The 10,902-nt window shown below is 41.9% G+C and overlaps 1 long non-coding RNA gene across 1 annotated transcript; it reads left to right on the forward strand.

Moving 5' to 3' along the window:
- Window positions 13–2,610, forward strand: LOC106504993. The gene is made up of 2 exons (XR_002335905.1): window positions 13–1,213; window positions 1,745–2,610. It is a non-coding gene; the product is annotated as an uncharacterized LOC106504993 (long non-coding RNA).

Here is a 10,902-nt window from a genome sequence, read left to right on the forward strand (position 1 = left end):
GCTGGGGCGGAGAGAAGGAGGGGCGGCCGCGGGAGGCGGGGGCGGGGCAGGGGCAGGGAAGGGGCGGTGCCTCCCTGGGCCTCACCTGGCCCAGCCGGCTGATCCTCTGGCGAACCAAGTAGATGTTGGACGCCATGCTGCTTGCGCCGCGCCCCCTTCCCTCAAGTCCTGCCCCCGGCGTTCGGGTTTCTGTCGCGCATGCGTGCCCCCACCCTGCGCCTGCGTAGCGGGGGCCGTTACCTCGCGCCCAGCCCAAGTTTCCGCTTCGTGGTCTCACCACCTCGCCGTACCAAGTTCTTTTCCTCCGGCTTACCGCCACAGTTCCCAACTTTTAGGTGGATTTAAAAAAATATTGACACAGATGAAGCCGCATTTCAAGGCTGGTGTTAGGGACCTGTTGTCAAACTGGTGGAAAGTTATTGCAGAACAACGGACTTTGAGCGACAGAAGTGTAGGGTATCTCTGTCAGAAGCGTCATTCACCAAATATTCTTATGGAAATTAACTTTGTCAAAGCCATCTTTGGAGTTAGGCTTGAGAGATGTAGGAGAAAGGTTATACCTACCAGAAAATGGCTTACCCACCTGTCCTACCCTGTCCATTAAGTTCTCCGCGTGGGAAGCTCTTGGAGTCTTTCTACGGAAGACTAATTCCTGCTTTCCCTTCAAGAGTCGCCTTGGGTGACACTTCCTGGCATCCAGTTATCCGAGCCCCGAAGTAATGATCTCCTTACTGCCTTCCCCCAAATCTAGGAAGATTGGAGAGCTGGAATGCTGGCGGCTTGGCGTGTATGGTAAGATGGCTAACACCATGTAGCAATACATGGAGAAGAAAGGAATTTCGCACAGTAGAATCTCCTACCAACGTCTGAGCAGTGATCTATGAATTAGCAGGTTCCTTGCGATTGAAGTCATTCCGCTCTTATTGACTGTCTTTCTAGGAAGCTAATCCTTTCTCATCTGAGACTGGTTTACCTACTTACTTGCTTCCCAGAGAGTGCAAAGAATGTATTTCAATTTTCTGGTCCACACTCTTACTCTTTTTATCCTGACTTCCACTTCTCAGTCCTCAGCACAGCCTTATTTATGTTCAGTGGGCACCTAGTGAATGATGGCAGATTCCTCTTTCTAAACAAAAAGGCATCAGAGATGCCCCTCAAGGCAGAATCAGTGGAAAGTAACATACATTGGTACCCAGTGCATCTGAGACCACTGGTAAGTGATAATCCAAGTTTTTCTGCTTACTCTTTTATTTTATTTTTTTTAAATTTTGTTTCTGCACCTTTTCTTCCTGCACCCCGGTTTTGGGATCCCCAAGGTAGTGATCTCCTTAACAACTTCCTTGCTACTCTTCTTTTTGTATCCTCTTTAGTCCGTTTTTCTAAACTCTTAACCCTGTTCTGTTGAGGCTTTTGGGTTGGCATCTGGGGGTGGATTGTGGATGGTAGTGCTATTTGCTTAGGCTTCATATTCACTGAGATTCAAATTAGACTTTCATGTTATTTCCAAATGAGATATACACCAACAGAGCAGAACATTATTCACTTTGCAACTTTATTAACTTAAAACATTGAAAACACACTGTTTTGAGGTAACCCAATTTTGGTATCTCTCCATTTTTTTTTTTTTTTGAAGGTCTTAGAAACGAATTGACCAGGCCCTTTCTCAATTTCTGAGTTTAACTTTAGGTTTCTTCTCTTCTGCCTCTTTTTGCTTTCTCTCCTGCTTCTGGATCACACCCACCAGTGGAAGGTATAGTTGTTTCTCTTCAGGATACCATTAGTGCTAGAAGATGCACCTTGAAGGTTAAGAAGTTCTCTTTTCCTTGTCCATGTGCTACTAGATTTTAAAAGATAGAGACCACTTAAGGAAGCAGAAGAAAAGTGTCCGGTCCCCTATCAGAACTCACTCACAGGCTCTGACTGGGCAGAAGAAAACAGGAGTGAGCTACTGCTGTTACCCTCAGTTATGTATACCCCAGAGCTGCTTCTGCCAGTCAGCAGAGCTCAGAGGAGCTCCTCCTTTCCTGAGAAGGAGCTGGTAGTGGCTGGTAGAGTAAGTGAGATCTGATTAGGCAACCAGATTCTTGTGAATTTTTTGAATGCTGGAAAAACAAGAGTGTCTAAACAATAGCATCTCATCGAAGGCACAACTGTTCAAAATCTGGGAAGAATGTTCAGATGACTGTATCACATTGACTGCAGCACTACTCATTTTCTGATTTGCTCTAACAATCTGAAGAAAGAGCCAGAAGCACTCGGCACAACATGTTCTACTCTCTACCAGGGCCATCATGGAAAATAATGCTTGTAATGCAGAATTGCCCTGTCTGCGGTAGTATAATTGAGCCCTATCTATGATAGTATAATTATGGCTAAGTTACCTACATAATTTGTTATTGTTTGACTATTTCTTTGCTATTTATAAAATATATGCCCAGTTATATTGGGATTTAAGGATATGCAAGAGGTCAGGAGAAAGCTTTGTTTAGGGAAATCATATCATTGGCTAACTATAACATTTTTTGGCATTTCTTGATGACAATACAGAGGTTTATTGGAAAGATGAGATTTTGTAACTCATTCTCAACAAATATTTGCCCTTTTTTTTTTTTAAAAAAAAAAGATAGTGTTTAATTCCAAGATAGAGTTGAAAATCTGGGTTTTGCCTATGAACGCAGTTCTTTTCGTTTCACTGATGAATTCAACAATCATTTTAGAAAAATCAAAGAACACTCTATTTAAATTTTATGATAGACTGACTCAATGGACTCAGTAAATTAATCTCAAAATAATTAAAAGGAGGTCTTTCTATAATTTAATTTTTTTGGCTTTTCATTTTGTTTTTGGCCAAGCCTGCCTGCAGCATGCAGAGGTTCCTGGGCCAGGGATCATAACTGAACCAAAGCAACAACCCAAGCCACCCAACCCAAGACAAAGCCAGATCCTTAACCTGCTGAGCCACCAGGGAACCCTGAGGTGTTTTTAATTTTAAAGATAATTTTAGACTTACAGAAAATTTGCAAAATACAAAGGGTTCCTGTATACATATCAGTCAGTTTCCCCTCATGCTAACATCTTCTATAACCAAGATGCATTTGTCAAAACCAAGAAGTTACCATTGATATATTACTGTTATCTAAACTACAGAATTTTGCAAACACCAGTTGCCCACTAATGTTTTTATGCTTCAGGATCCAATCTGGAATACCACATTTAACCTAATGAGATCTTTTTGAAGGGATGTTCAGGAGTGGAGGGAAATACGTAAGACAACATCATTTTCCATTCTGTTGAAAACTGAACAAAATGCATGAGAAGGTTTCAGTATATGACAAATTGCCTTGACCCCAGTAGCCCCCTGGTCTGTGGTTGCTGCCTGGTTGTTTAGTACCTGCCCCACCTTGGCTCTCTTAGGTGTTGGTGTCCAAACTTGTGGCCACGACCTACTGCATATGACTGATTCAGGAACATGCCTGAAGCCAGGTGTCCACTCTCAAGGTCCTGGGCTCTCACCACCCACTGCACTAAGTATAAGTTTCTGGAGAGCAAGGGAACCCTCCTGTTGCTCTGCAATCCCTGAAGTTGTGGTCAAATTCAGTGGTTAGCAGCAGGGCTGTGTTCTCAGACTCTGGCTTTAAACTCCTCCTCTACTTTGTGATTTTCAGCAAGGGGTTTAACTTACCTGAGTTTCCATTTTCTCATTTTTCCTTTTCCTATCTTTTCACTCTTATTTTGTAGAGAGGAAACAAAGTTGTAGTGAGGTTTAAATTTTATAATCTTGAGAGATCAAATAGAGGAATGCCTGGTACAGAGTTAGCACTTAGTAAATGTTACCTGTTGTTATCACTATGTTCTAGAAACAGTAGGTGGACCAGTCTCCCAACTGGGTGGTTAAGAAGCACACTCATGCTAGAGCAAAAGTCATTTTAGGAAATCAAACATTTTTTTTTATTAGCTAAGAGATTAGAGTTCTAAGGGAAACTATTTGGTTGATAAAAGAAATATAAAAGTTGGGACTAGAATTCTAGAAAGCAGAGAAATGCAGTTTTTAGCTCCTGAAAATCATGTAGGGCAAAGGTCACACAAATCCTCTCTAGATGGGTCCAATTTTAATCTCTTTGTAGCCGAAGGGAGCACAGTTCTTTTCAACTTTTTTTTTTTTTTTTTTTTTTTTTTTGGCTTTTTGGCTTTTTGGCATTTTCTGGGGCCGCTCCGGAGGCACATGGAGGTTCCCAGGCTAGGGGTCGAATCGGAGCCATAGCCATCGGCCTACGCCAGAGCCACAGCAACGCAGGATCCGAGCCGCGTCTTCGACCTACACCACAGCTCATGGCAACGCTGGATCGTTAACCCACTGAGCAAGGCCAGGGATCAAACCCACAACCTCATGGTTCCTAGTTGGATTCGTTAACCACTGAGCCACGACGGGAACTCCATCTTTTCACCATTTTAAGTTTATTTCACGTTTAAGCAGTGAATAAACAGAAAAATTCTATTTTGTAGGGGCTAATTTCATAATAATCATGACAAGTACTGTAAACAGTTTTCTAAATAAAAAAGATTTATCGTTTAATAACATAACCTAGAGTTATGACTGTTCATGGTTATTTTTCTCATGTGATCTTTGAGCTAAGAGAGGGTATAGGAATTATGATCCACATTTGCTGAGAGGGAAGCTCACAGGGTGGAAAGCCTGTTGGGAAAGGCCTCATAGAAGAAGTGATGCAGCACTGAAGCTTGAGGGATGGGAAGGGGTTCAGCAGGTAGATGAGGGGGTTCCCTGCAGAAGTGGAACAGAAGGTAGGACATGGTGACAGAGGAGAGGGGTGTTCTCTTGGGGCACCATGTGCCTCAGTATGTCTGATGCCCTTGGTAAGGGAGCAGCATAGAGGCAGGGGATTTATATGTCAGGCTAGGAGTTTATTCTCTGGCAGTGAGTTGCTGGGGTGCAAAGGAGGGAAACACAATCAGATTTCAGTTTAGGAAGATCACTATGGCAAAAGTATAGAGGATGAACTCAAAAGATCTTTAGTGGCCAGGTTCAAGAGAGCTGATAGTTTCATGAGCGCTCAGGTCCCAGATGTGGTGATAATAAGCAAGAGTAGACAGCAGGCTGCTGGCACCAGTAGCGCAATACTATCTACATAAAAGCACAAGATTTAGATGCAGAAACCACTGGTTCCCACCCTGGCTTTGTCAGATCTACGAATTTTCCTCTACTGTCACCATTTGATTTCCCTGGCCTTACTTCTGTCTGATGGGAGTATTTGTAAGGCACCAACTTTGCATATGTTGATCCACATCGATAGAGTACTGCTGACAACAAATCAGGACTTGGGAATGGAGACAAATGTGAAGATGTCATAGGCTGGTCCCAGAATCATACCCCGAGGTGGAGTGGTGAGCAGGACCCCTAAGCTGTGGAGCACAGTGGTTATGGAGATTTTAGAGTCCAATTCTGAGCCATTTTCATCATAATTATATATCTGAAAAACCTCCATATTTTATTATCTCCCTAGAAAGCAGAGTGCACCAAAAATTTATACAGAGATTTCAAGTTTAATATTGTATTTTACCCACGGCTCTCTCTTGAAATCAGGTTAAGAAACAGCCCCCAAAAGTCCATTAGCTCTGTATGGATGGTTTGTTTGTTCTGTTTGCAAGCGCAGAGTACTGACTTCCTGCCAGGGAGAGAACAGGGTGTGATAGACGTGGGGCCCGTAAACTGAGCAGATGGAGTGCTTTGTTTTTAGCATGCTGGACAGGCTCTTCTGGGGATCTGAACTTCCTGTAGCTAACATAGGAAACCCAAAGTAGTACCTGGGGCCCTCCCCTCCTGATTCTGATTTTTGTATTAGGACCACCATGACCTTCTGACAACATTGTAGCATTTATTGAGAGAGAAGAGATCACCAAAATGACCACTTTCAATATTGACCAGTCACATGCCCAGGAAGTCTGTTATCTTACCAGCAACAAAAACCGGTTTTCTCACATGTTACAAAAGGGGAAATAAAGGCCCAAGTAGGGGCTGAGCGGGAAAATTCTGATGCCAGTAGAATAATGGCATTGCAAGTTTGTTTATAATTTGTCTTGGAGGCAGAAGAAAGTATTTTATACAGTAGCTTGTTTTCTAGAAAGGTAACTGTAAATGGCATTTTTGTGGCATGTGGAAGTTCCCAGGCTAGTGGTCGAATTGGAGCTGTAGCTGCCGGCCTACAATGCCTCAGACACAGCAATATGGGATTCGAGCCATGTCTTTGACCTACATCACAGCCCAGGGTAACACCAGATCCCCAATCCACTCAGCAAGGCCAGGGATTGAACCCACATCCTTATGGATACTAGTCGGATTCATTACACTGTGCCACAACAGGAACTCCCGGAATTTTACTTTAAATACACTTTAGGAGTTGGCTTTTTAAGGGATTCTTTTGGAGACCTCCTTGTGATAATTCTTTATGGTTCATAGGTTTGTATTTTTGATGCTTTTCATCCATCCCAGTTTTTTAAAGCAACAATCATTTTAATTTTCTTACAAGCTAAATAAATTGCTCTTTGCTCTCTGGAACAATTTTTTTGATCTTTGTTACTTTCCTTGAGGAAAAACAAGGTTTTTTTTTTTTGTTTTTAGTTAAACATTTTTGCTTCCTTGTCTTCATTTCTTTTTATTTCCTAGAGTTACCAAATGATGAGAAGACTAGGAATTTATTGATTTTTTGACTTCATTATCAAGGCACAATCCTGAGAAAATTAGGAAAGCCCCATCCACCCCACCCTGGAGAATTACTGTATTAAATGGTCTATTACAGCATAACATTATCTGATTATTTTTCTCTTGTCAGTGAGAAAAAATGTGTGTTTTAATGGGAGTATAGGAAAGAAGGAGTAATCTTGGAATCTGGGGCACCCAGGAGGATGGTCTTAACAAAAGGAAAAAGTTCCAAGCTGCCAAGAAGTTGCAGAAGGGATTCTGAATATCTGGGAAGTATGTTGGAGAAGCTACTCTGTGTTGAAGAAAAGGAAAATGGGAAGGCAGAAATAAAGCAAACTTGGATTCCTGCACAATTTAGTTTAGGAAAGACTGAATTTTCTTAGCATATTTAATTTCAGTGGTTGCCAGTCATTTGAGAAGAAAGAGAGACCCAAAAAGAGACCTCTTCCTTCCAATAATTGTTGATCATTCATAGGGACCAGGGACTTTGCTAATTTTCAGCCATACAAAGCGTAACAAGAAATTCTTGTCCTCAAAGAGTTTACACTCTAAAAGAAAGAGGCCAAAGGGAGAAAAAAAAGATAAAATAGATTTCCAAGTTGTGGTATATGCAATGAACGACACAAAATATACACTTCTTATATTTTTTGTTTTCGGTTTTCTACAATTTAACTGCCCTGTAAAATCTGGGGTAAAATAACAGCCATCTCCATAATTTATATAATCAACTACTGTTGGCTTAGGTCCTATGTAAGAAATTCTAGGAGTTCCCGTCCTGGCTCAGTGGAAACAAATCCATCTAGGAACCATGAGGTTGCGGGTTTGATCCCTGGCCTCGCTCAGTGGGTTGAGGATCCGGCATTGCCGTGAGCTGTGGTGTAGGTTGCAGATGTGGTGTATGTTGCTGTGGCTATGGCATAGGTCAGCAGCTTTCGCTCTGATTAGATCCCTAGCCTGGGAACCTCCATCTGCCACGGGTGTGGCCCTAAATTAAAGAAAAAAAAAAAATCCTACATAGGATTTCTAGTGATTGATTACCTTATGACAATCTTCAGAATCTTTTTATTTATTTATTATTATTTATTATATTTTATTTTATTTTCCCACTGTACAGCAAGGGGATCAAGTTATCCTTACATGTATACATTACAATTACATTTTTTCCCCCCATCCTTTGTTCTGTTGCAACATGAGTATCTAGACAAAGTTCTCAATGCTACTCAGCAGGATCTCCTTGTAAATCTATTCTAAGTTCTGTCTGCAGAATCTTTTGAAATTCTGTAGACCTAGCATATTAAACACTGAGGAGGTCTTCAGAGCCAATTCTAGTAACTAAGTCAGTGAGGTTGACTGCTGCCTATGAGGTTTCTATTGAGACCTCCTTTCTGTTTGCTAGCCCTACCTCCAACACAATGCCCATCCACTGGCTACATATCCAGAAATTCCAGGGTTGAGAATTCTAAGAGACTGGCCTAAGAGGAAAACAGCAAGAGGTGATTAGTCATAGAGCTGCTAGTGACAAGAAAGAGAGGAAAAAGGAATATACACAGAGGCCCCCCCCCCAAAAAAAAAACAAACAAGAAAACTGACTGAAAATATTCCATGTAGGAGAGTGAACTCACAGCATTTCCAGATCACAGTAGTAACCCACGTAAACAGGCAGGGTGGGGAAGAGAATTTATCCTAAACTGAAGGATAGTGTGGGAAGCCACTGGAGGTCCCAATTCTATGGTAGGCTTCAGGCACAGTCCTGAACATTCTTTTAGGCATGTGATTACAAAGCCATTAGAAGTAGGAAATCAAGTAGATGACTTATTCTTATATTACAAGGATAATGGTGCTGTAGTTGCTAGAACACTGAGAGACAATGTAAAAATCTATTAATGCCTTGTTCTTACATACCTACTACTGAAAAAGGCAAGAAGAGTAATGAACTAGAACAATCAAGTAAAATGACTCTTCTTGAGCCATTTTATGTGTGTCCATCAGCCTTTCAGGGAAACTCATCCTCCACCCTGTTCCAAAGTATTCCTGGTCAGGTGGTTTGGTCCAAGGATGAGTATGTGATTTAGGCTCAGCCAATGAGAGTATTTTATCTTCCTAATCACTGTGATTTGCTCATGAAAGAGTGTGGGATATAAGGTGTACCAGTCAGAAGTCTCTCTGGCTATCCGGAAAAACCCCCTTTCTCTAGGATCACAGACTCTAAGAACTGTAGAGGTCTCGGACAGACAGAGTCCATCTTGCTGCCTCAGAGTCAACTTGAAGGTGGAGCCAAGAAGAGGCAAACAGTAGCTAGGGAGTAGGGGAAAAGAGAGCCTAGCTGATACTATATCCATTCTAAGGATCCTTGTGTGGATGAAGATGAGTAGAAGGACAGGTGTCTACCCTTCTCTGAGGATAGAGCAATCATGGCCATGACTGACTATAAACCAGTTGTCAGGAGCAAATAACCAGCATGGGACTGTTTGAGGCTGCTTGTCTTTGGCTGACTTCAAGATTAGTGTATACCAGTTCATTCTCCTTGAAGCATTACTGTGCATCCCACTGCCTGATGTCAACCAGAATCACCCCATTTACCCAGGAAAATGTGTGAAGGAGAAATAGGAAGACCAATATAGCATCCAAGTCCAATATAATTGGTCTACTTGTCTTTCTCACACATTGGACTTTAAGATGTTTGAAGGCAGGTCCTGTCTCTCCCACTATTGGATCTTCAGACCTAGTACAGCCCCAGAATTCAGTTATTTCAGTGAAGCATTGAATGAGTGAATCTGATCAAACGTACAGAGATGGAAGCCGTGAAATATTCAGCCAGATAAATTATTTGCTTTGGATTAAAGCACTCCCTCTCCGAACATCCTCTGAAAAAATGCAAATATTCAAAGGAGACATGAGGTATTTCCCTCTTAACCAGCAATTCTCATTTTTGGCAGCTATTAGAACAAGGGGAACTATAAAAACTGGATTTTAGAGAACATTCTTAGTGTGATAGAAAGGGTACATATTTATGTAACTAATGTGAAAAATGCATTGGCATTATCTCCTAAAGTTGAACATTTGTATACATGTGACCCAACAATTAATTCACTCTGAGGGATGGACCCAAGGGAAACTCAAGCAGATATACAGTAGGAGACGTGGAAGAATGTTCATAGCTGCAATGATCACAATGCAAAAACCTGGAAGCAACTCAAATGCCCATCAACAGGAGAGTGGATGGATAAATTGTGATGTATTCACACAACTGAGTATTATATGGCAGTAAAAACGATGAATAACACTAATGTACAACAATGCGTATGAATGCTAGCAATGAAACAAAGCTAAGTGAAGAAAGTAAATGCTCAAAATGTGTACAATATGATATTTTTATAGAGTTGAGGACAACTAATATAAAACTATACTTCATAGAAATATATAGATTTAATAAAATATATATTTTAAAAAGCAAAGGAATTGTGGGTTCTGGTTTCATTGTGTGGGGAAAAATGGGGAATGGGATGGGGAACCACATGGTTAGATGAAGGTTATGTCAAGGGTCTAGCATTTGTTTTGAATGCCAGGCTTGGAGCTACTTACCACATTATTAAGAATAATGAAATAAATACACAGTGAAGTGGAAAGAAAATCAGAAAGACTCGGTTCCCTAGGAAACAGTCTGAAGTTGGTGCTTTACTTAGAAAGTGCAAGTCTCAGAGCAGAGGGGAAAGTGACGGAAGGATGGGGAGTAATGCCAGGGGTGCTTTAGCTTTGCTTCACAAACACTCTAAAGATGAGGCTGGTGAGTCCACAGGTGTGTCTGTTTAGCTACACGAAAGTCTTCAGGGATGTCCAGAGAGACTGTGCCTTGGAGCAGCCCTTGCGAGGGAGGAGGAAGAGGAAAATTATTGCCCTGGGTATTTCCGATGGGAAGGTAACTTCCCCTAGGCACCACTTCTGGGTTGCTTCTCTGGCCCCTGTCGGTGGCTGTTAGGGAAACCAGATATCACAGCCTGTATTTTAGCTAAGTCCAAAAGTGGTGGGAGAAGCCAAAATCTCAGGCCGTGTGGCTTCCTGGCCCAGCTGCCCAACAAGGGGCAGGTCCTGATCCTCCAGGCAAGACTCTGGTTGGTCGCAGGTGAAGTGAGTTCCTGGGCTGTAGAGGCAACTGAGCCAAAGCTGGTGACCAAGGGTCTAGGCCAGAA

This window comes from Sus scrofa, chromosome 9 (genome assembly GCF_000003025.6).
Source record: "Sus scrofa isolate TJ Tabasco breed Duroc chromosome 9, Sscrofa11.1, whole genome shotgun sequence".
NCBI lineage: Eukaryota > Metazoa > Chordata > Mammalia > Artiodactyla > Suidae > Sus > Sus scrofa.